This window comes from Canis aureus, chromosome 32 (assembly GCF_053574225.1).
Source record: "Canis aureus isolate CA01 chromosome 32, VMU_Caureus_v.1.0, whole genome shotgun sequence".
Taxonomy (NCBI): domain Eukaryota; kingdom Metazoa; phylum Chordata; class Mammalia; order Carnivora; family Canidae; genus Canis; species Canis aureus.
Window position 1 is genome coordinate 35,926,006 of NC_135642.1, and position 24,266 is coordinate 35,950,271.

Genomic DNA, 24,266 nt, shown 5'->3' on the forward strand with positions numbered 1-24,266 from the left:
CAAATATGTCAGAAATGATATCAAATGTAAGCAGAACAAATGTTCCAGTTAAAAAACTAAAGGTTATCAGACTGAATTTAAAACTATTTGGAGGGATCCCTGGGTGGCGCAGCGATTTGGCACCTGCCTTTGGCCCAGGGCGCGATCCTGGAGACCCGGGATCGAATCCCATGTCGGGCTCCCGATGCATGGAGCCTGCTTCTCCCTCTGCCTGTGTCTCTGCCTCTCTCTCTCTCTCTCTCTCTCTCTGTGACTATCATAAATAAATAAAAATAAAAAAAACCTATTTGGAAAACATATGAAGTGCAAAAATCCATCCAAATGGATGGAAGAAAACATGCAAATATCAAAAGAAAGCTGGCATAGCTGTATCATATCAAACAACATAATCTTTAAGGCAAAAAAGAACTATTAAAGATAAGAAGCTTTTTTGGGGATCCCTGGGTGGCTCAGTGGTTTGGCGCCAGCCTTTGGCCCAGGGCGCTATCCTGGAGTCCTGGGATCGAGTCCCGCGTTGGGCTCCTGGCATGAAGCCTGCTTCTCCCTCTGCCTGTGTCTCTGCCTCTCTCTCTCTCTCTCTCTCTCTCTCTCTTTCTATCATGAATAAATAAATAAAATCTTAAAAAAAAGATAAGAAGCTTTTGTACAACAACAAAAATGAATAAAATACAGTCACATGCCAAAACATGGGTGAAACTCACACATAATGATGAGTAAAAAAAAGCAAGACAAAGAATCAGTATAGTATATGATTCTGTTGACATGGAGTTCAAAGAACAGGGAAAACTACATTATTTAGTGACTCACAATTGGTATTAAAATTATAAAGAAAGGCAAGAAAATAAAAATCACAGAAGTCATAATAGTGGTTACATGTTAGGAGGAAAGCAGTTGTAATCACAAGGTGCGATTAGTTCTGGGGTGCTGATGAAATTCTAGGTCTAGTAAGTTGGGTGGTGACTACTCAGGTGCTCATTTTATAATTCTGCTTTACACTATATATGTAGAATCAATGTATGTTTGCACAATTTATTTAATAACTGAAAAAAATTGGACACTCTTGAGTTCTAGACTCTGCTCCCCATGTGATATCCATAAATTCTTTGATACTCCTCCCTTCAAGAGATGGAAACTGGTTCTTCTCCCCTTTGAATATGTACTGGATTCACTGGCTTGTCTTTACAAATAGAATAAAGTGGAAGTGATGACATGTGACTTCAGAGACCAGGGCATAAAAGGCCCTATAAATTAATCATTGTTTTCTCTTAGATTGCTTGCTCTGGGGGACACCATGTTGTAAGGACACTCAATTAGCCTGAGATGAAGATCTTAGACCTTTAGCCAACAGCTGGGTGAAAGAGCTTCTTGGGAAGCTCCCAAATTCATGTCACACAGAAACCATGGGTCAATAAATATTTGTTGTTTTAAGCTGTTGAGTTGAGAACTAATTTGTTATGCCCAGGAGATAACTAATACACATTACTGATTTGCTGTTGGTCATGCTGCATTTCCTCTCTGGAATCTCTGTTTCTTTAACTATGTGGCAGAGAAGTTGGACTACATTGTAAGTGCAGATATATATCATCTTGCATTAGAAATGCCAATTGATGGGATCCCTGGGTGGCACAGCGGTTTAGCGCCTGCCTTTGGCCCAGGGCGCGATCCTGGAGACCTGGGATCGAATCCCATGTCGGGCTTCCGGAGCATGGAGCCTGCTTCTCCCTCTGCCTATGTCTCTGCCTCTCTCTCTCTCTCTCTGTGACTATCATAAATAAATAAAAATTTTAAAAAATGCCAATTGATGAAGGATTCGGAGACTGCATCTAACATCAGAGTGACAGTATAGCAATTGGCTAGACTGCAGCTTATTTTACACTGTATATCTTGCCCAGACTAAAGGATCACTAAATCCATGGAGGGGAGATTATCTCAATTCCACCACCACCACCCCACCCCCTGGCCACTAGACATAATTGTTTTGGAAGCCCAGGCTCCTTACACAGCAGTGACAGAAGAAACATCTGGTCTCCTAAAACAGGTGCCTTGCCCTCCAAATCCTCATGTGTGAAATCACTCAACCAGGAAGTATTGTCCAAGAGCTCTGGAGGGGAACCTGGGTTCAAATTTGTCACTTAATATGTGTGTGACCACCAGCAACTTCATTTCTAAAAGCCTCAGCTTCCTCACACATATGATGGAGATGTCTCTACGGATTGAATGAAACTCCACAGCAACTAGTCAACCAATTCAACGGGAGTCATTGTCTCATACACCATGAGCCCATCCATGAGCTGGTGGTGCTTTGAGGGCTATAGAGAAGTATCCCAGTGTTCCTGCCCTCAAAGAACTGTCTGTTTGAGGAGACATCGGCCACATGCCACTATTGGAGAGCCTTTCTAGCAACACAAGTACAGTCCTTAATGGTCTGGACTGACTGTATATGCTCCAGTGGTTTTGTTTTGTTTTGTGTGTGTGTGTGTTTTTAAAGATCCTATCTATTCATGAGAGACACAGAGAGAAAGAGAGGCAGAGACACAGGCAGAGGGAGAAGCAGGCTCCATGCAGGGAGCTTGAATACGGGACTCGATCCTGGGACTGCAGGATCAAGCCCCGGGCCGAAAGCAGTTGCTAAACTGCTGAGCCACCCAGGGATCCCTCCAGTGGTTTTCATAGTGTGGTCCCCTGGACCAGCAGCATCAGTCAGGATCACCTGGGACCTTGTTAGAAATTGAGACCTATGGAACCAACTAGGAAACCAAACCTGCTAAGGGGTGGTGCCCAGTGACCTGTGCTGTAACAAGCCTTCTCCAAGATTCTGAGCATGCTCACATTTGAGAACCACTGCTCTAGAAATTCAGGAGCCAGAGGAGCCAGGAGAGGTCTGATGGAGGATCTGGAATTTGAATCATAAGGAATGACTAGAATATGACTAGTCAAGAGAAAGGGTAAAAAGTGGCTTCAGGTACAGGCAACAGCATGAGCAGAGGTGACAAGATGGGACAATCTGGCATGTGCTGGGCCCGGTGAGGAAACCCGCTGGTGGAACAGAGTACAGATGTTGGGAAGAGTGGAAGTTAGTGTCAGAGAGGTAAGGCCTCAAGTGCCAAGGAGGAGGTTGGCCTTGATGGAGCAGGCCATGGGAGCCATTGCAGGTTTTTGAGCAGGACAGTGACAACAGTCTGGTACCTCTTTCAGACTCACAAGCTGGAGTAACTTCACTAGGTCTCCCTGGGTTCCTAACACAGCTGAATGTCTACACGCATCAGCATCCCCTGAAGCCAAGGATATCTTGCTATGACATGAGGAGGCTGTAGGGGAGAGATGGCAGACCAGCAGCAGCCCCGCGGCCTCTCTCCCGCAGAGGACCTTCGAGCCCCAGCCTCACACGGCCCTTGTGCAGGTATTGAATTATGAATGGAGATCGCCCAGAAATAATTGCAAACATTATTGCCCCTCACACACGTGTGTCCTCTGCGGGGCTGCAGCAATAGATTTTGTTGCTTTAACTCTCCAGGGTAGTTATAAATTAGAGCTCTCACTTTACTGTGGGGTAGGGATCCTGGGGAGAGGGAACCCCGTTTGAAAGCCCTAAAAGGGATGGACCCCTCAACCGTGTGCTTTGGTTACCCTCAACTTTTCCTTTCGTTTGATCTATTCCACCCATCCCTATTAAATAACTAATTATTTAACATCTTTTAAAGCTTTGTTATATATTAGAACAGGCAGGACACAAATGAGTGCTTTTAATAATATAAAAGCCCATTAGCTTCATTTACTGTTAATGTTAAAATAAACATGAGGCAATTTAGATATACTATTCCAATTTCACGGAAACTTTGATGTTTTTCTTCTCTAGTCACATAATTAAGGGAAAAACTACTAATGATATTAAGTTTGTACAGTGTTAATGACAGAAACAGGCACAAGCTGAAATTGCAGCCATTAATATGAAAAAATAAAATATTTAACAGGGGAGATAGATGAGTGCAATTTTAATAAACCAAAATGAAGAAAATTAATTTTAGAAAGTTCCACAGTCTTTCACACGCTACCATTACACAAGCTGTCTAATATATTATTTTTGTGTTGTGGGTTATTTATTGATGGTCCAGAGGAATGCCCTGGTTTTTGCGTATTGTTTTGTGGATGATGAAGATTTTGCCTTTATTTGTTGAATACTTTTCCTTTTTCCTTCACTATACCGCCAGTCCCCAGATGGAATTGGCTTTATTTACAATGTGTGCTTTGACAGATGGAACTTACCAGCAGCCTGTATGTGAGATGGAAGGGTGGTATAATGTAACCTATTGACAGATTCTAGCAGTGACCAGCGACTGCCAGGGCCTGAGTGGTTACAGGGGCTGAAATGTCGGCTAACATGTGACAGCTGGCTCCAGAAGAAGAAACCCCCGTGTCTGGGTGGGAACAGTCGCTGCTCTGTCTTCCACTTTCCTCTGGATTTGGATCTTGCACTCACAGTGGGTTGAAAGGTATGTCCCCCAGATTCATTGGAAATAGGGTCTTTGTAGATACAATGAAGGTAGGGATTGTGATGAGCTTATGCTGGATTTAGGGTGGTCCTTAAATCGAATGGAAGTGTCCTAATGGAGACAGAAAAGACACACAGAGACCCAGTGAGGAGAAGGCCAGGACAAGTAAGTAGGGATTGGAGTGATGCTGTCACATGCCAAGGGATTATCAGGGGGGAACAGAGACAAGGAAGAGGGAGTGTAGCCATGCTGACCCTTTGATTTTGGATTTCTGGCCTCTGGAATACATTTCTGCTATTTTAAGCCACCAAGTATGTGGTTATTTGCTACAATAGCCCCAGGATACCAATAGAGTGCTGAAGAACAACACCATGAAATGAGCATCCCTGACCTATCTCCTGAAGGGATGGGGGAATGGTCCAAGCTGGCCAGAAGGGAGTGGAATGTGGAAGCTGGAGCAGAAGGAAGGGAAGTCCAGGCTGACGGGACATGGCCACTGCAGCAAATGTAGCATATGCTACAGAGCCATGGCACCAGGAAGACATCAGGGTGGACAGACCCAGAGACACGTGGAAGAGTCCTGGGCCTTGTGGGCGGCCACTAGACAGGTCATCCAGCCAGTGACCAGAGCCCAGGGAGGTAAGGCACAGAGCCTGGCTCTACCTATGAGGCATAGGGTGCCACTGGGTGTTGGGGGAGCCAGCCCAAAGCCCATTTGTCAGAACAGCAGCATAGGAGCTGATGACCAGCCAGGACAGCTCCCTCCTGGTATTGCTTACTGTGTGTGAGGCAGGTGACATCAGCACTGTACCTTAGCCTCTCACATCACCCCCACCAGGATCCAATGAGACACTGTTCAGATGAGAAGATGGCAGCCAGGAAAACCAGAGACTGGCCTGAAATGGCATATTGAGTAAAGAGTAGGGCTTCACCCCAGTGGTCCCGCACCCTAACTAGCTGCATGAGGGGCTTCCCTTAGACTTCATTAATGTTTCCAGACGCGGGAGCCCTGTCCTAGCCTTGTGGGAGCCAAAGCTGAGTAAGACAAGGCTGTGGTGGTACAGACGCTGGGTCAGTGACAGGCAAACCCGCAGGAGTGGCTCATGGATGGAGACATTTTATTTTCTCTGATGCCAGAAAATCTGAGGTAGGGCAGCTCCATGGTCTTTTTACTTCAGTAGCTTAGCATGTGATCCAAGGTTCAGGCGCCCTCAGCCGGTGCTGCTCATCAGCCGCAAAGCCAGGGTCCTGTACTGGGCCTACTCCCTCCCCTGCATCCCCCACCCCAGCCAGGTGCAACCAGACCTTTCTGCGTGGCCAGCTGCTCTGTCAAAGCCAGGAGGGGGCCCCAAGGAGGGCGACCACGGGGACAGCGCCTGGGGTCCACCTTTCCTCCCCTGGGGGCTGCGGGTGCCCCCTGGCTGAGGCCAGGCCTCCGCTGCAGAGCCCAGTGAGTTTGCTGTGTGTCCAGCACGCACACGTACAGCCTCGTTGCCCACCCGCTCAGAGCCTGGACCAGGCCACCGGCGCGGGTTCTCCAAGCTCAGAGGCGCACACCTGCCAGCAGCCGCGGGCTCCCGGTCCCCATTTCGGCGCTGCGGCACCCTCCTCTAGGTCCCCGTCAATGATTGTGCTTCCTGCGGTTGCTCCATCCTTTTTTTTTTTTTTTTTTTTTAAACCTTTTCAGGGACCTAGGTAGCATTCTTTATGCCTAGGTAGCAACTAGTAATTTCCACTGTTGGCTTCACTGGTGTGGTTCCTGACTCCTGCCTGGACGCTGCCTGATAACACTTCTTTCTGCCCTGACACGCCCAGGTGTGTCGGTGGTGTCACTACTTGAGTCACAGGGTGGCAGCTGACAAATGCCAATGAGCAGGCCCAGAGGTGGAAAGGACTTCTCTCCTCTTGTCCTGTCCCATGTCATTTTAAGCAGAAAGAGGCATTTCTATAGGCCTTCTCCACCCCCGCCTCATTTCTCTTCCCATTTCCTTGACCAGAATTAGATCTCATGATCGCTCCTCAGCAACAATACTGGTAAGCGGAATGGGGTACAGTGATTAGAGCAGAAGGAACAGTCTCCATCTCCCTGGGGTGGAGGCTGCCCTCACCTCCCAGACAGAAGGGAATGAGCTGAAGGACAGGGGCACTCTGCCAGCAAGGTGGGAAGAAGGGGAAAGCTCCCATCACCAGACAGTGCCCCACCATCCAGCCAGTCTTCCAGCCAGAGATGCCCCCAATTATAATGACAGATCTGGGTGTTCGGTGCTGACTCAGGGATGGCACAGCAGGGCTCTGTGGGGGTCCCCAGGGGGGAGCAGGAGCTCTGGAGGAGTTCAGGGTAAGCCAATGTGTGTGAACTGAGCATGAAGGATGAAGTGGACTTTACCAGGGAGCAGGTAAAGCTGGACTTCCCAGATGAAAGGTGACCTGAGCAAAGGCGCAGAGAAGTAGTGGGAATATAGCACCACTGAAAACAAGGTTGTCGAGTGTGATCTGACCATAGGGGGCATGGGGGGGTGGCTAGTGACAGGGCCTTCCAGGTCTGCAGGAATGGAGCAGGAAGGCCTGGTGGGGTATGTGGAGGCCTGGAGTTTGTGACTACAGTGCCCACTTCCGGAAGAAGGGACTGTAGGAGATGCCTGCCACAGGGGCAGAGAACTGCAGCTCCCATCTCTGGTCCTAGTGGACCACTGACCCAGAGATGCACCCGCTCCCTCAATCCCCACAGTGGTTGCTTTTGTCAGTATCACTGAACAGAAGGCAAAGGAGTAAAAAAAATATAGGCTCAGCCCCAAAGAGTTCACATCTTAGATTTCATTCTTTCTCTTTTTAAAATTGAAATATAGGTAATATTTTTTCTTATGGTAAAATACACATAAAAGGTATCATTTTAACCACTTTCAAGAATACAGTTCTCTGAACTGTATAGTCACATTGTGCAACCATCACCACCATCCATCTCCAGAACTTTTTCATCTTCCCAAACTGAAACTCTGTCCCCGTTCAACACGAGCTCCCCATTCCTTCCTGCTCCCAGCTCCTGATAACCAACATTATACTCTCTGTATATGTATCAAATCTCTGAATGTATTAAATAAAATCTATGTATTTGATTATTCTAAGTATTTCATATAAGTGGAATCTTACAATATTTGTCCTTTTGTGTCCGGCTAATTCGGCTTAGCATATTCCCTCTCAAGATCCATCCATGTTGTAGCATGGGTCAGAATTTCACTCCTGTTTAAGGATGAACAATAAACCATTGTATGTATATGCCACATTCTGTTTATCCATCATCCATTGATGGATGTTTGTATTGTTTCCACCTTACAGCTACTGTGGATGCTGCTTTGAACATGGGTGTACCAATATCCATTTGAGACCTTGCTTTTGCTTGTTTTGTGTATATACCAGAGGTGGAGCTGTTGGATCAAATGGTGGTTCTATGGTTAATTTTTTTATTTAGAGATTTTATTTATTTACTTATTTTAGAGAGAGGGGAGAGAGAGAGAGAGTGCATGCATGCATGTGGGGGGAGGGGCAGAGGGAAAGGATAGAAGAATCTCAAGCAGACTCCCTGCTAAGCATAGAGCCTGATGTGGGGCTCCATCCTGTGACCTTGAGATCATGATTTGAGCCGAAAACAAGAGTTGGACACTTGACCGTCTCACCCAGGCGCCCCTCTCTGTTTAATTTTTTATTTTATTTTATTTATTTATTCATGAGAGACACAGAGAGAGAAAGAGAGAGGCAGAGACACAGGCAGAGGGAGAAGCAGGCTCCACGCAGGGAGCCCGATGTGGGACTCGATCCCAGGACTCCAGGATCACATCCTGGGCCAAAGGCAGGTGCTAAACTGCTGAGCCACCCAGGGATCCCCCTCTGTTTAATTTTTTGAAGAACTGCCATCCTGTTTTCCACAGTGGCCAATACCATTTTACAGTTCCACCAGGGTGCATGAAGGTTCCACTTCCTCATTTGTTTGCTGGCTTTTTGATAATAGCCATCCTGATGGGGTGAGGTGGTACAGCTTAGCTTTTGAGCCAAGGCAAACCCATGTGAAAATCAACCAGCAGAATAAGAACATAGTAGAAAGCTCAACAACCATGACGGAGAGGGAGGGAAAGGTGTGTGAGGTGTGAAGAATGCCTCAGATCCAGGAAAGTGTGACATTCCAGGAGAAGGTGACATCTCAGGAGGCAGGGAGGTGAGGAAGTTGGCTTTGGTTGCTGCCTGGCAGAGGGGAGGCTGGGGGCTGGGAAGGTGGGCAGATCATAAGCATTGTGGGCCAGTGAGGAAGGCCATGAATTCATAGGTGGAGCCTGTCCCACCTGATGCTCACCCAACCTTTACCCTCTCCATGGGTCTCACAGTCCTTGGCCCCTCCCTACCCCTCCTCTTTTCTCTCTCTCTCTTCCAGTTATATTTCCAGTGTCTAGCCTAGAGTCTGCACCTGCTAGGATCTTAAGGAGTGTTGTTTTTTTAAAAAAAGATTTATTTGAGAAAGAGTGAGGGGGGAGAGGCAGAGGGAGAGGGAGAAAGAATCCTCAAGCAGACTCCCCACTGAGCATGGAGCCTGACACAGGGCTTGATCCCAGAACCCCGAGATCATGACCTCAGCCAAAATTAAGAGCCAGCTGCTTAACCCACTGAGCCACCAGGTGCCTCTTAAATGAGTATTTGTTAAAGGAAGAAAGAGAGGGTGGATGGAAGGACAGCCTGTTAGCCCCGCTGTGACAGGCAAGGAAACCGAAAGCAGGCTCCTTCTATAGAATTGTAGCCCTGGCTGGGTTTTCATGATGCTCAGTGCCCCAAACCATCCCACTGCCCCCTCTGCCACTCCCTCCCTGAGCCATGCTAATGCTAGTTGGTTGTAGCTACCTTAAAAGAAACTCCCAATGCAGAAAGGACACTATGATTTTCCCCATGCCCAAGCCTTATAGGAAATAATTACAGGAATTAATTAACAGCAGGAAATAATTGAGTAAATTACTTTCACTTGCATGTATGTAGCTGCTTGTTTTGGGGGGGCTGTGGGCATATGAGGGTGCAGGAGAGTTAGAGTGAGGCCCCCAGCAGCCTGAATGGTGGGCACAGAGTCATCTGTCTCCTCCACTCTACTATTCATGAATCAAGGTCTTACCTGGAGAGGACTTCACTGATGTCACCAAGGCATTTAAGCTGTAATGTATAACAAGGTGGTCGCTGCATTGCTGGCAGTCACTGAGACTGATCCACAAGCCAAAGGGAAATGCATTAACCAATTTAACTGTCCGGAAATCCGGCATAATGAACATCCCAATGTGTCTTACTGCTAGCTCACTGTTGCCTGCCTCTACTTGTTACCATTTAAATTTTTCTTAAATTTCTTGAGTGGGCATGTTGCCATAAATGCAGGTCTCAGGAAAAGGACTAAAAGTCTTTCTGTCTGTGAAGGCTCAGAGTCTCATAGCTTTAAACCATTTGATATCTTCCAAGACACATTCACCTCTGCTACTGAAGTATTCTTAGTAAACTAGTGTTGACTTAGTAAACTAGTGTTTAAGTATCCCTAGTGTCAGGGAAGCAGGGGCAGGATGATTTTGAGATGTGACAATGTGGTTGAAGAGAAAGGGGGTGTTGGGTGTGGTGGCAGAAAGGGTCCTAGCTGATGATTCCAAAGATGGGTTTCTCTTTTGGGACTTTTGTTACCTTGTGCTATGACCCAGAGAAAGTCACTTCACCCCCTTTGGGTCTCGGTTTCTATAGTGGACTCTATTGGTGCCCCCATGAACATCCCTGGGAAGTACTGTGTCCCTATGTACTCATTGTCCCCCTACACCAAGATTTCTCCACCTTAACACTATTGGCATTTGGGATTGGATAATCCTTTGTGTGGAGGCTGTCCTGTGAACTGGAGGCTATTTACAGCATCCTTGGCCTCCAGAGGCCAGCTATCCTTTCTTACCCTGTCCCCCACCAACACCACAGATGTAACAACCAAAAATGTCTCTAGACATTGCCAGATGTCCCTGGGCAAAACTGCCACATCGAGAACCACCAATCTGGACATACGCGAGGGCTCTGGGGAGTGTCGCTTGTTCATTTCTCGAACATTGTGAAGCAGGTGCTGGTGCTGGAAATGCCAAGCTGACTCTCTTCATGAAGTTCCCAAGTACAGCAGGGGAGGCAGGCCATTGGGGTGATGATAGTGGCAGAGCATGGGGGTACTCTGGGAACTGAGGAGAGAGAGGTACCTGTATCATGTGCTCTCATCCTAGAGCCTTCCATGATGCCCAGCATTAGATTAGCTCCTTTGGCCTGAGTCACTCGAAGCCCCAGTTGGAAGTCAAGAATGTGTTCTGGAAGGCATGGATGACAAATTTTTGTCAGCCATTAACATCTTGGTCCAGACTTAGCTGAATGGCCACCTGTTCCATGAACTTCTCTGGAGGATTTAGCTAAAAGTGGTCCCATCCTTCTCACCTCCTAGAACCTACAGGGAAGGAGACTTGTAAGTTAAGATGAGAGTCGTGGGAAGTGAGACCTTCAGCATCTCTCAGGCTTGGAAGGGGCAGCCCTGGTAGGGCAGTGTGTTGGGTGCTGAGTCCTAGGAAGCCAGGCACAGGAAGTCTGGGGAATCTGGAGCCTGGAGACTAACTAGGAGGAAAGAGGAGAGAAAGATATCTAGCCTAAGTTCCATCTTCCCGACAATGTTGTCTTTTGCTTATTCTGAGGTTACCCACAGGGCACACTTGATGCAACTGTCATTCAAAGTGTGGCCCACAGACCAGAGGCATTAGTGTCATCTGGGAGCTGGTTAGAAATGCAGAGTTGTGGCCCCAGTGCTGGACCTATTCAATCAGAGTCGGCATGTTCATAAGATCCCCAAGGACTCGTGTGTGCCACCTATGTGCCCCGCCCCATGCTAGACATTGGAAAGGTTACAAAGTGGGGAGGTACATCTCCCCAGGGTATTATCCTCTGGCCAGAAGACAAGAGTTCCGCAGCCTCCTCCTCTGGCGCACTGCCATCTGGAGGGTGAAGTCCAAACTCCTTTGCCTGCCACTGAAAGCCCTTGGCAATCAAAATCACACATCCCTTTCTATTCCTGTCCTCCAGAATTCCCCTCTAGGTACCCTGGGCCCTGGTCAAGCTAAACAACAAGCAGTTTCTTAGCATGGGCCTTGTCTTCCAGACTCCACTGCTTTGTCCAAGTGGCCCCTGTGCCTCTAAAGCACTCTCCTGAGTCAAAATCTTGCAGCGCTCTCTCAAGGGTCACCTCCTTCTAGAAGCCCATCTTGGATGTAGCTGCCAAAGTGAGCTCTATCTCCTGTGACCTCTTCCTGCCCATTGCAAGCCTCTCTCTAAGGACCGAATTCTCTCTCCCCTGTCCTTAGCCATGTCCTCAGCCTAGATCCATGACAAGAGTGGATCTGCCTGAGCATAGGAGCCAAATGCAATCATGCTCTCAACACATGGCCAGGGGAGAGCTCTGTGAGGGTTTGTTCGCTGACTGACTGATGGACCAAGGCAGGGAATATCACACCCAAAGGGAGGCACAGGAGAATGGAAGCCAACACTTGCAGAGCATTAACTGGTGAGAGACATAGCATGGTGTCCAGTTTCCTCCTTGGAGTAACCCTTTGGACCTCTGTTGTGACCTCATCAACAGATAAACAATGTAGGTTCAGAGATGTTAAGCCACTTGCTCAACAGCACGCAGATAGATGCTAAGCTAGGATTCAGACATCCATCTGCTGGCCCCAAAGTCCATGTTTGTTCACTATGCCATGAATCGGTCTCAGAAAACCCACAATTCTGGTTGTGCTTTAACAACCAATGTGAAGCCAGGATTAGAGGCTTGAAGAGCATTTTGAGGCTCCTTGGTCCAGCTACTCATTTTTACTGCCGATAAAGTGAGGCCTAAGGAGCGGAGAAATGACTTGCCCAAGGATGTGGCAGGGCTAGGACCAGACCCTGGGGCTGGGTGACATCAAAGCCCCATTCCTTTCCTCTGTGCCAGACTCAGAGGAGTGAAAACCCATGGGCTTGGGTAATCAGGAAGCCATTCTAGAAGGGAAGAGCCTTACCTGGGGAAGGAGAGGAGAGGAAGGAACTTTACTGGGCATCTACTTCACCCTGGGCAGTAAACTTTTACCATCTCCTTGAATGCTTGCAACAGCCCTTTGGATCATCCCATTTCCCCAAGTTAGGAAAAATTGTGGAAGTCTTTGGCATGAGCAAAAAAAAAAAAAAAAGAAGGTTACTGGCTGTCTGGAATAGTCTGCCTTTTTGGGCAATCTGTAGGTTTTTTATTGTCTGAGCTATTTTACAACTCAGTTGTAGAAAACTGATAATAATGCAAATGATCTTGTCCACAGACGTGCAAATAAATTGTGTCTGTTGGAATGCAAATGACTATTGCCTTGAGGATATTGATCAGTTTTGCACTATTTGTAAATCCATTTCAGATTGTTTCTGTGTGTGCCCTTTGGATTCTCCTTTGAGTCAGTTTTTAACACCTTACTGGTTCCCTCATTAATTAGTGAGTTAAATAAAGTCTTTTTGATATTTGTTCATCTTTAGATTTGTAATAAAGTGGTTATTTTAGATTTAAAAAATTGTCCTTTAACAGAGAATTGTTAAAAACAAGACAACAGGCCCAAAATGGAGTCACTTATGCTAAGCCCCTCATTACCAAACCCAGACTTAATTAAAATTTTGGCTCTCCCAGTAAAGGAATCCTAAACTAGTCAATTAGGAATTACCTGATTAGCGCTAGTGAGGTAATTTGGCTGATAGATAGACCCCTGCCATCTCCTAAAGGAAAGTGACCTTGCCACAACCAATCCACTATTTTTTTAAAAGAAGATTTTATTTATTCATTAGAGAGGCAGAGACATAGGCAGAGGGAGAAGCAGGCTCCTCCTGGGGATTTGGGACTGGATCCCCGGACTCAGGATCACACCCTGAGCCAAAGGCAGACGTTCCATGGCTGAGCCACCCAGGCGTCCCCACTCTTTGCTCATAAACTTCTTTGTTCCCACTCCCTTCTGCCTATAATAAACTCCTTCATTTTGTACAGCTCCTCAGAACTCTTTTCTGTCTGCCGATTGGATGTTGCTCGATTCATGAATCATTGAAGAAAGCCAGTAAGATCTTTAAAATGTACTCAGTTGACTTTTGTTTTCTAATTTGACAAAACTTAAAGTTTTTTTTTTTTTTTAAACTTAAATACCTTGCCCAGGGTCATTGCTTCTAAGAGCTACAGTCCAATTTCAAACATTATATTCTTTCTGCTACGTACTCTCCTTCCCAATCTGACGCTCTTCCTTCTTACAGCTCCTGGTTTACCAGGGGTACAGCTCTGTGGCCATTTTAGCTTCTCAGAATTTGTCTCCTTAATTATGAGTTGAGGATGTCAAACCTTCCCTGCTTACCTCCAGTTAGTCCAGTCGAGTCATATCTGTGGAAGCACTTTGAGAAAAATCAAAGCCTGGGTGCAAGTAAGTGTATGATGATAAAGGTGGTCTGTGGGGCTGTGGACTTGGAATCTTGGAATCTGAGGGAAAATTCTGGCTCTACCACTTGGCAGCCCTGTGACCTTTTTCAAATTATTCCATCCTGACTTCCTGTCTGAGCCTCAGGCCCTGCAGCTGTTAAATGGGTTTGCCTTGCCTCCTGCACAGAAATGCTGGAAGGATAGAGGAGGAGAAGGAATATGTGAATGTATTAGACTGTTAGGTGCCCCAGAGAGGTTAAGCCCTAGTGGGTTGTGGCTGCTGTTGTGACTGTCATCACTGTGACTGCTATAGAGGGCATGGGGTGTGTGAAGTTTGAATGCAGGAGCTCCTGGCCCTTCTCTGAACAAACCTTCAGCTGCTAGGAGGAGTTCTTGCATAGAGCTATCTGCCACTCACCTTCCTCTCTACATCCTTCAGCCAAGCCAGCAGCAGATGTCAAGCCTACCTTCACCTGGAGGCACTTTCCCAATGAAAGCTGGGGAGGCAAGCATCTTCTCAGGCCCTCCACTGCTGAGGGAGTGCACATGGGTTTTTTTTTTTGAGATTTTATTTATTTATTTATTTATTTATTTATTTATTTATTTATTTATTTATTTATTTATGAGAGACACACACACAGAGAGAGAGAGAGAGAGAGAGAGAGAGAAAGACAGGCAGAGGGAGAAGCAGGCCTCATGCAGGGAGCCGGATGTGGGACCCGATCCCGGGTCTCCAGGATCACACCCCAGGCTGAAGGCGGCGCTAAACCACTGAACCACCCGGGCTGCCCAAGTGCACATGTTCTATGATCACATCATTCACAAAACCCTTGCAGTGGCTTATCTGCTCTTCCCCATTTATTCTTACCCACTTGATGATTCCGTAGCCCCGTCCAACCTGGATGTTTCTCCGAGATGACTTTTCAGCAGGTGTGAGCAGGTGTGGAATTCCTGCCTGGTGATGGTCTGCAAAGCAGCGAAGGGAGGCTCGGTCCTCTCCCTGCCCCCTCGAGCGCACCCAGAGCCTCAGAGTCAGAGGCAGGTAGAAAACATCAGGTCCAGAGGGCGCTGCTGCTAGGTTATCAGAATCACCTGGGGAGCTTTTAAAACTTCGGATTTGAGGCCCCAGACCCTCTATATCAGAATCTGAAAGGGCAAGCTTAATTTTTAAAATCTTCTCAGGGGCTTTTGGTGCCCGGCAGCCTATTTTGGAAACCACTTTTCTAAAGCAGTCTTCTTTCTTTCTCTGAACAAGGAGGAGTCCATGACAAAGAGGTGGCTGAGTGAAGTGTCAAGGTCACTAAGGCTGTCCCACATCCCCTTTTGGATCCACTGTTCCAAAAGGACACGTTCTTAAGGGGTTGGCATTTTCTTGGAGTGAAACTGCTTGCAGGAACTACTGCGGGGGGTAGAGGAATGGGGAAGGAGCTTTTTGCTGCATTCCAAAACAGATCTGGCTGTGAACAAACGAGAAAAAGCTTTAGCGTAAGCCTGGCTGAATGGATAATTAAACAGATAGCAAAATGGAATGCAGCTCCACACACCTCCTGGGAACTGGCTGGGGGAGATAATATGCTTTCCTGTTGTCAGAAGGCACAGGAGGAAAAACAACTGGGCCTGGCCGCTGGCCATTTAACAATATTGCTTTTGTAAACAAGTTGAAAAATCCAATAACTGTAAAACTTATGGCATGTCCTTAAAAGCCTGTCGCTGTTTTTGCCATAAATGGATGAGTGTTTCCGACTGAAGGTGTTCTAATTAAACAGTCCACATCCCCAGGGTGGTGAGGTCATCCTTGGGAAGGAGATTCTGATCCCTTCTGGTGGCCTCAGGGACCAACGGTAGGGGTGCAGCCCTGGTAGTGTTTGGTTTCCTTAGTCATTGTGCTGTCCTACAGCTGAACACCTCACCTCCCGTCTGCAGTTACAGCTACCTCCAAAGGACATTCCAGAACAAACTCAAGTAGGCAAACTTTGAATATGGAGTAACAACAGTGAACACTGACTGTGGGCCCCTCATGGAGGCCAACCCTTGGCCTGGGAAGAGGGAAAGGCTATTCAAAGAAACTCTTTGGTTGTGGAAGCAATGCAATAGTAGAAAGTGTAGTTCCAGGCCACACACACACACACACACACACCCTGGAAACGAAACCAAAGGGAGAAAGCCAGGCCATGAGCAAGCAGAAGAGATAATGGAAGGTGGATGCTTTGAGGGCCGCTGGTCTTCATGGAAGAATCGCAGAAACTCAAGCCTGAATGGGATTCCAAAAGCCATTTGACCCACCCACCAGCTCTCACTTTTAGCCTCCCCTTGGGGAATTGGGCTAGACTTCATAGGTTAAGGGCATGCGTTGCAAATTCAAGGATCCTTTGGGCCACCCTCACTCTGACGAGCTGGCTACAAATTCAGGAGTTTGCATGACCACCCTCAGGTTGATCATTTGCCAGGAAGACTCACAGAACTCAGGAAACCATTAGATTTATGATTATGGTGTTTTAAAAAATTGTGATAAAACATCCATAACATAAAATTCACCATCTTAACTGTTTTTAAGTGTACAGTTCAGTAGTGTTACATACATTCACACTGTTCTGCAACCAGTCTCCAGAAAGCTTCTCATGTTGCAAACCTAAACTCAATAGCCATTAAACAACTCTCTTCCCCCAGCTCCTGGGAACCACCTTCTATTCTGTGTCTCTATGAATTTGACTATTCTTAGGTACCCCATCTAAGTAGAATTATACAGTATTTGTCTTTTTTTGATGATTCCAGTTTTATTTTAGCAAAAATTTACAAATCTGAATTGGCCAAAAGGAGAGACGCATAGGGCGAGGTTTAGGAGGGTTCCAAATGCAAAGCTGCTGTCTTCCTCAGGGATATATTACCCTCGGCACTGCAGGGTGACACACTGAAAGCATGTTGCCAGCTGGAGCAGGTCACCCAAGCTTGGTGTCCAGAGTTTTTCTTGAGGCTTCATTTTGCAGGCATGATTGGCTGAATCATTGGTCAGATGATTGAACTCAGTCTCAAGGGCACCCTCCAAAATCGGGCTGCTATCACATGATTCAGAGCTCCAATACTCTGCTCATCTGGTCGGTCTTTCTGATATAGCCAGCCCCTAATCAGAGTCATACCTTTAGCATAAACTAGAGACAGGCCCGCCGTGAATCACCTCATTAACATAAACAATCACACAAGGTCTGGGGGCACCTATCCTGAGTAATGAAGAAATACTGTGGGAAATACCAAGGGATTAGAAATTAACTGCTAGGGACAGGGCACTCAGGCCAGCCAAATTCTTTATTAAACGCCCTCCCGGCTTTGTTGCCTTTAACCTGACACTCCCACGGGGTTTCCTAGAAGACCAGTGAACCATCCACTGACAAACATGATGGGGACCCAGGGCGAGGCCTGGTGTGGCCTTCAGGAAGTCACTTGACCTCTCTGCTACATGTCAGCTCCAGAAGGGCAGGGATGTTTGTCTTGTTCCCTGATGAACCCCCAGGGCCTGGCACAGTGCCTGACAGGTACATAATAGATGTTCGATCAAATATTTGTTGAGTGAATGAATATACTTCAGTCTCTTTACCGTGCCATGAGTATTGCTGTCAGAGTCTGATGTGTGGGGGCCTATGGGGAGCTTTTGGGTGCCAGGCAGATCTGAGGGGCAGTACCTATCTCTTCTTAGATCTGTGGCTGTGGCCAGGTTAGCTCCTCCTAGGTAACAGGTGCATGAGGAGCTTTCTGGAGACTTTATGCTTGGACTCAAGGGAACTACTGGGAGAGTGAGGCTGGCCAGGTCCTATGATTCACACTGGAGATCTGGGGGCCTTTCTCTAATACCTCACCAGGCCCCACTATCTCAGCCTGGTTTCCAAAAAGACCTAGTTCCCCCAGAGAACATGTGGGAGAAGCCAACCTGCTTTTTCTCTCACAGGACAAGAAATAATCGGAAAACATGTTGCCCCCTGATATTTGCCAGGTCTTTTTTGCATCATTTCTACTCAGGTCTGTATTTGGTAGATGAGGACACTGCAGCTCAGAGGTCAAAGTCTCACAGTAGCAAGTGAGAGAGAGGCTATGACTCCAGGCCGTGCCCCTCCAAGAGCTTGGGCTGGCCTGGGGTGGACAGAGGCTCCGTGGTGGGCTGAATAGTGGCCCCAAAAGACATGTCCATGTCCAGGAACCCATGAATGTGACCTTATTTGAGGAGAAGGGTCTTTGCAGATGGAGTTAAGGATCTCAAGATGAGGTCATCCTGCATTTTCCAGATAGGCCTGAAACCAGTCGCAAGTGTCCTTATAAAAGACACAGGGGAGAGACAGGGAGAAGAAGGGAAGGATGTGTAGATGGAGGTAGGCAGAGGAGGGTGCAGCCACGAGCTGAGGAACACCAGGGAGCCCTCCACCCGAAGGTGGAAAAGCAAAGATGGACTGATTCTCCCTAGAACTTTCAGAGGGAGTATGGCCTAGGCTGGCCGATACCTTGACTTTGGGTTCTGGCCTCCAGAACTGTGTGAGAAGAAAAGTCTGTTGTTTTAAGCCACCAAGTTGGTGGTAATTTGTTGCAGCAGCCACAAAAAGCTCATACAGACAGTGACCTAAACTGTACCCTGTGGCCTCCTTTAGGATGGATCTAAAGAGGGACCAGAAGGGAAACCGAGGTGGGCACCAAGGTGGAGGGGGCAGTGAGACTAGGGGAGGTGTGGGGGGCAGTCCTGCGTATAGACTTCTCCCTCTTTCTCCTGGTGGGAGCAGGCTCAGGTCCTCTGACCGCCACTCTGGACTGTGCGCTCAGCAGCTGAGCAAAGAGGCCCCTCCTGAGTAGGCTAAGCCAATCACAGTAAGCCTTGTCTCCTTTGCCTGCAATTTAGGGGATGGGTATGTGACCTTGTCCTGGCCCAGGAGACCCAAGAGGAAGGGTTCCTGGCTTCTAAAAAGGGATGCAGAGAACCAGATAGCCCACTCACCCTCCACTGGACCTGACCAGGGGGAGGTGGGGGGTCATGGAGCCTCTGTAGCCACCTTGTGACCTTGGGGACAGTGAGCTGGCTTGCTGAGGTTGGCTGACAGCAAAAGGAGAAGGGAAAGTGCCTGACTCCTGAGGATATTGCCTGGCAGCCTCCAGACCTCTTGTAGTGGTGATAATAAATTCCTTCTTGGGGGTGCCTGGGTGGCTCAGGGGTTGAACGTCTGCCTTTGGCTCAGGGCGTCATCCCGGGGTCCTGGGATTGAGTCCCGCATCGGGCTCCCTGCATGGAGCCTGCTTCTCACTCTGCCTGTGTCTCTGCCTCTCTCTCTCTCTCTGTCTCTAATGAATAAATAAAATATTTTATAAATAAATAAATAAATAAATAAATAAATAAATAAATAAATTCCTTCTTGAACATCTTAGATCAGAGATTTCAGCACTTATAGCCAAAGAACCTCCACTCAGTGGGTTGTTTATAATAAGACTTTATTTCTTTGAGAGAAAGTGAGAGATGGAGCATGAGCAGGGGCAGGGGCAGAGGGAGAGGGAGAGGGAGAAGCAGGCTGCCCATTGAGCAGGGAGCCTGATCCAGAGCTGGATCCCAGGACCCTGAGATCATGACCTGAACCGAAGCCAAATACTTAACCCACTGAGCCCCCTGGTGCCCCTACTCAGTGGTTTTTGAAGATATTTTTGTTTACCAGATCTCATAGTGAAAACATTTTACATTTGACCCCGGGGTACAGTCATGTAGAGAACTGAAATAATTCAGAAGATAGTATGCGTAACACATCCTGAAAGTTTTTTTAAATTTTATTTTAGAGAGGAGGAAGGGGCAGAGAGAGAGAAAGAATCTTAAGCAGGCTCCACCTGCAGCGCAGAACCCAACTTGGGGCTTGATCATAACAGGAGCCAAAATCAGGAGTTGGGCACCTAATGGACTGAGCCACCCGGGCACCCCTGAAATGTTCTATTTTCTATTCTTTTTTGTTTGTTTCATCACTCGTCACAATCTAATAAATTGATATTATGACCTCCCCGTGATAATGACACACAACTTGAAAAACACTATCTTGAATATGCAGAAAGAGATGCCAGAGAGAGAGAGAGAGAGAGAGAGAACCAAAGGAGGCAAGATCCCTCGGACCCTGCCTCGGACTATGAGATATTATAGACATCACTGAGGTGGCTCAGGCACAAAGAAAGACAGATGGAGAGGAAGAATGAAACACAGCCACTCGCCCACAGACGTCAACGAGACACCCTGAGAGGGCAGAGAAGGAGCCAGGTGACAGCAGATGAAAAACACAGAGGCCCAGGGACAGTGAATGGGAGATGCAGAGACGGGAAATTTAAAATGAGATACAGAGACAGAAACACAGGCCTGAAGATGAAGCATCTAAAACTGAGCTGCCAAGAGATGTGTCCCAGACAAAGTGGAAGGGGACCGGAGATGGCATGTGTCAGAGCCGGGGTCTTGGAGAACAGAGGCTGGGACGGGCTACTGATTAGCTGTGTGGCCTTGGCAGAGTCACCTGGCCTCTCTCCACCTCTGCTTCCCTCCCTGAGAAATGGGGGAGTGTGGAGCAAGTCACTATGGGTGTACCAGGCCTTTCCAGTGTCTGAGGTCCTGTCCTCCCAGGCCCCCTCCCCCCGCCCTTGGCTGGCTGGCTGGAGTCTCTTAACTGCCACACACCCAAGGCGTCCCCAGCACCCCTCCCCCAACAGTCCCCTCCCCCACTCCTCTGCCCAAAGGAGGGAAACCCATTTCCCTAGGAACAGCTGTGTTTCCTCAACAAACAAATGTTCCCTTTAAACGTTTCTGAGGAGGAGCGGATGGTAATGAGCGAACATCTGGCCCATCGGCACACTTTCGTTTTTGGCAGCTCCGGAGCCCGCCAAGTGACTATTCCCTAATGTTCACCGCGTCCCAGCACCTGCTATTCCCAATCAGGCTTGTACCACTACGCCTCAATTAAGAGCAGATGCAGGGCTGAGCGCAGAAGAGAGAGAGAAACCCCCTTCCCTGACGTCCCTCTGCTCTGCTCCAACTCCAGAGAAGTGGTCTGAGTAGCAAGGGCTGCTGCTGCTGCTTCTTTTCTTTTCTTTTTCTTTTTTTTTTTTTAAGATTTTATTTATTTATTCATGAGAGACACACACAGAGAGAGGCAGAGACACAGGCAGAGGGAGAAGCAGGCTGCCTATGGGGAGCCCGATATGGGACTCGATCCCAGGACCCCAGGATCATGACCTGGGCCCAAGGCAGATGCTCTAACACTGAGCCACCCAGGAAGGGCACCAGCTTCTGCTTCACCCTCCCTCCCTGCCTCCCTTTCCCCTCCCTCTCTGCCTCCCTCCTTCCTCCTTCCCTCTTTCCTGGCCTCTCTTCCTCCTCCCCTCCCTCTCTCCGCCTTCCTTTCTACCTTCCTTCCTTCTCTCCCTCCTGCTCACTCTCCCTCCTCTTTGCTAGCTTGCTTGCTTGCTGCCAGCCTGCCTTTCATCCGTCCTGTCCCTCCTTCTTTCCCTCCCTCACCCAGCTGACCTGTGCTGTCACCTTTGGGGATGCAGATCTGAGTGATACATTCTTGCCCTCAAGGTGCCCACAAGGTCCTAATTGATTCAGTTCCTTCTTGCAACACAGGGCTTGGCAAACCTGTCTCTAAGGGCCGGATAAGGGGTGCCTGGGCGGTAAGGTAGGTTGAGCGTTCAGCTCTTGGTTTCAACTCAGGTTGTGATCTCAGGGTCTTGAGCTTCAGCCGCACATTGGACTCCACGATCAGGGAGCAATCTGCTTAAGACTCTCTCCCTCTCAGGACTCCTGGGTGGCTCAGTGGTTGAGCATCTGCCTTCCGGTCAGGGCATGATCCCGGGGTCCTGGGATCGAATCCCACATTGGGCTCCTGACAGGGAGCCTGCTTCTCCCTCTGCCTGTGTCTCTGCCTCTCTCTGTGTGTCTCTCATGAATAAATAAATAAAATCTTAAAAAAAGAAAAACTCTTTCCCTCTCCATCTCCCTCCTCCACTTGCTCCCTCTCTCTCAGATAAATAAATCAATCTTTAGAGGGCTAGATAATAAAAAGAGGGCTCTGCAGGCTGTACAGTCTCTGTCACAACCACTCAACTGTAATTGTGGCACAAAAGCAGCCATGGACGACGATAGGTACATGAATGAGTATAGCTGTGGTCTGATAACATCGTATTTATGGAAGTGCTGGCAGGCTGGGTTTAGCCCTTGGGTCAGAATTTCTTGACCCCTGATGTATTCCAACACCCTAAACTGAGTAGTCACGTCTTGGGGTACCTGTTGTAACTGTCCCTCCCCCTCACTGCATTACATGAGCCCTGCCTGCCCCTTCTCCCAGCTGCTGAGGGGCACCTAACCCATGCCAGGCCACTCAGAGTCTTTCCCCTGGCTTGGGAATTGGCTGATCTTCCTGAAAGCTGAGTGTGACATCATCCTCCAGCTCCCTGGACACAGGAGCAGAAAAGACCAGGTTGCAGAGCATGCAGATGGAGCAGCCCCAGGGAGAGAGGCCACCCGGAATCCCAATGCCCTTCCAGACTCTGCTCCATCCCTTGCTAAGCCTTGACTACATCCCAGCCCCATGTTCCCCCAATACCCCCTGGATCCTTATTAAGGAGTCTTCTTTTCTGTTTATGTTTGTTCGAGTTGAAACCTGCCTCAACTAATCAAGTAAGGCATCCTGAACCACTTTCTGCCACTGCACGCCGTTTGTGCAACTATTGGACACACGTGCCCGGCTTGCCTGGGGGTGGATGCAGGCACCAGTGGGCATATGTCCTTGCCCTCCAGCAGCTGATAGGTAACACATCCCTGTTCCTCACTTCAGCACAACCTGCTGTGTGCTCATAAGGGGTGGGGAGCAGGAGGTGAGGGAATCCAAGGGCTTTGGTAGGGGAGAGGGGGTGCCCTGCCCAGGAAGGGTCTTGGGGAATGAGCTGACTTTTCATTGAAAAAGATGGGAGCGTGGCATGAGGGGTAAGCAGCATTCTCCAGATCGGGTTCACAGAACACCAGGCCCCGGAGGGGTTTTATGGTATCTGTTCTTTCTTAGCCGTAGACCTATTCCATACAGCTGACAACATGCCCCTTCAAGGTCTCACTGTCCCTGGCTCCCTTGCAGTCAGGGTGGTCGTGTGACACACGTCTGGCCAATGAGATGTAAGTGGAAGTCTGCTGGAAGGGGCTTTCAGGGTAGAAAGGTTCAGATTCACTTTCCCTCTTGGCCTTTCTCCTTCATCCTCCCTGGACTGCTGCTGGGTCCAGAAGGGGATGTGCCATTTTCAACTATGGGATGGAAGCCCCGCATCAAGGATGGAAGACCTGGAAGCTGGGAGGAGCCCGGGTTCCCAGTGCCACATCTGAGCAACGACATGGGCCCTGGACTGTCTATTTCCATACTGGGTCATGGGCACTCATGGGGGGAGGTCGTCCTCTTGCAGCTCAACACATTCCTGACTAGTGCAGTGTTCTGTGATAAATGGGGACTGTGCACAGGTGATGTTGGGGCATGCCAGTTTCCACTGTCAGAGATTCGCCAAACTGATTAGCTTATTCAAGCTCTGAGAAATCTGAATGTAAAGGTAACTGTTTAGCTCAATGTTTCCCAAGATGTTTGTCCACCAGCAGCTGGACATCGTGGATATTCCACGGAACAACACACTTTGGGAAACAAGCTATAGAGGAAAGGGTATGGGCTTTGAAGTCCAGGAAGATCGGGGTTGAAAGCTGTGTGGTGGGCAGCCCCAGTGGTGCAGCGGTTTAGCACCGCCTGCAGCCCTGGGCATGATCCTGGAGACCCAGGATCGAGTCCCATGTCAGGCTCCCTGCATGGAGCCTGCTTCTCCCTCTGCCTGTGTCTCTGCCTCTCTGTGTGTGTGTGTGTCTCTATGAATAAATAAAAAATCTTAAAAAAAAAAAAGGGATCCCTGGGTGGCTCAGCGGTTCGTGCCTGCCTTTGGCCCAGGGCGCGATCCTGGAGTCCCGGGATTGAGTTCCGCGTCGGGCTCCTGGTATGGAGCCTGCTTCTCCCTCTCCTCTGCCTGTGTCTCTGCCTCTCTCTATATATATGTCTATCATAAATAAATAAAAATAAGTTAAAAAAAAAAAAGAAAGCTGTGTGGCTTTGGGCATGACCTCTGACCTCTCTGATCCGGATATTCCCACTCTATAAAATGAGGGAGGGTCATGGAGATAAAAGATACTCCAGATAAGGCACCTGGCACTGTACCGGGCTCCTCGTCTGTCATCAGCCAGTCTCCTTAACCACGGACCATGCTGGGAGGGACTATGCATTGGA